Source organism: Schistocerca nitens, chromosome 2 (genome assembly GCF_023898315.1).
Source record: "Schistocerca nitens isolate TAMUIC-IGC-003100 chromosome 2, iqSchNite1.1, whole genome shotgun sequence".
NCBI classification, from domain to species: domain Eukaryota; kingdom Metazoa; phylum Arthropoda; class Insecta; order Orthoptera; family Acrididae; genus Schistocerca; species Schistocerca nitens.
The window spans coordinates 26,729,207-26,731,216 of NC_064615.1; positions in this window are offsets into that span (position 1 = coordinate 26,729,207).

The window sequence follows — 2,010 nt, forward strand, 5'->3', positions numbered from 1 at the left end:
TGGCAGTCAAGCAGTCTGAAAGCTGGTATCTGTGGAAAAGCCAAGAACGTGCAAATCTGACACAACACAAGGAGCTGTCGTCGGAAGGACAGTCGAAGCTCAACAGCTGCAGCGTAGAGATTAAGTATAGGACTGGCTCTGGGAGCAGTCTTACCCTACAGGTGTAGAAGAAAGGGCAACACGCCCGATCATTTTGAATGTTGAAATAAACGTCCTGGTTAATGTTCGCCGTAACCCGAGCGAGTGAACACAAGTCGTGGTATGGAAACGCCATTAGAATATGAAGGAACCTCCTTTGTTCCAATCGGCCCCCTCCGCACATCCATACACAAGACACGTTAAACGCATAGTTGGTCCGGCGACTTGCAACATTTGGAAAGAGGCAAAACTGTGGTTCGCCGAAACACACTAAACGTCTCGTGTCAGCTGCTACCCACTTACTGTATAGTTTGACTCTCTCAAACGCGCAGGTTTGTGTGCCGCAGTTAGCAATGGCCTATCGCTAGGTGTACTACTCCAAATGTCAATTTCATGCACTTGCCTTCGCAACACTCACTCCGAAACCGGTTGAGATCGATCAGCATTCATAGGTGGCAGCAACTCACGCCGGATTTGAAAGCGACTGTCACTGACAAGGCGTCACCTCTGGTCCCATTTGGTACGGGGCTTTTAAAGGCCATTGCTCTTACACCATGTTACATGCTTGCAAGTGATACAGCAAGGCTTGTACACATGATGGACAGTCTGCTTTGGTACACCAACAAATCGGGCAGTTATGACGGGCGTTCAATAAGTAATGTAACACATCTTTTTCTGAGAGTAGGTTGGTTTTATTCAGGATTCCATTACACAATATTATTTCCCACTCTTTTGGCTACAAAAGCCTATTTTTCAATATAATCTCCATTCTGTGCGATGGCCTTACGCCACCTTGCTGAGAGGACATGTATGACAGCGTGGTGCCATTCTACTGGTCGACGATGGAGCTAACGCCTAACACCTTCAATAACCTCCCAATCATCCTCATACCGCTTCCCGCTTCATCCTCATACCGCTTTCCTTCGTTGCTCTTCATGGTCTGTTACAGTTCAATTCTTTTACCTTGGCGGCTCGCGCATGCCCGCCCAAACGCGGGAGATTGCTGCGTCGCCAGTTGCAAACGCACGCGCCAATAGAAGCAGCACCATAGTACAGTATAGTTCGCAAACTTACGTTTAGGGTGGAGCGCGCAGTTTATGAAGTAAAGCTACCACGGCCGCATTAACCCTTTCGCTGCTACAGAGACGTGCTCCCCTCATTCCGCGCTCTGCGCGATTTTGTCATCACTGCACTGCTCGCCTGTGCAGACACATGGTGTTCCGACTTCTTTGACACACTTATCATTCGATTTCACAAAAACTATTTCGCCCCAAAATTTGATTTTTACCCATCTTCTTGACTGATACCTTCCCCCCATAAATGACTTAATTTTGTTTCGATGTTCAACGCAGCTATTGTGCAGCATTAAATGTAGTAAACCATTGCACGAAATTTCGAAGAGTTTGCAGAGGTAAAAGTCCATAGCGTATACTTTCCGTATGGTCGATTTTTGTTACCACAATGTTGAGAATGAAATGTGAACAAGATACCTAAATTTCATATAAATTTACTGTATAACAATATCTCATTTAATTTAAGTACCAAATAAGTGTCGTATGTAATATTGAGAAATATTCCGTCTTTCGCGACTGTAATAAAAGTTTTATTTATATCCGAGTCATTTCGCTTTTTCCTAAAAACTTCTGATTAAAACAAAGTTGGTGAAGTACACAAAACTGAATTGTGGACGTAATAAAACATAGAAACTAAAATATATAGTCAGTGAGGCGCAGTGCGTAAACAATTTGTGTTTGTCACAACGGTCAGCAAATACTTGCCAAAACATAGATCAGTCGACGAAAACATTGAATATGATGATGTTGCCAAAGCAGCGAAGCAAAGAATTGCGTCAGGCAATCAAGTAGCTCGGCA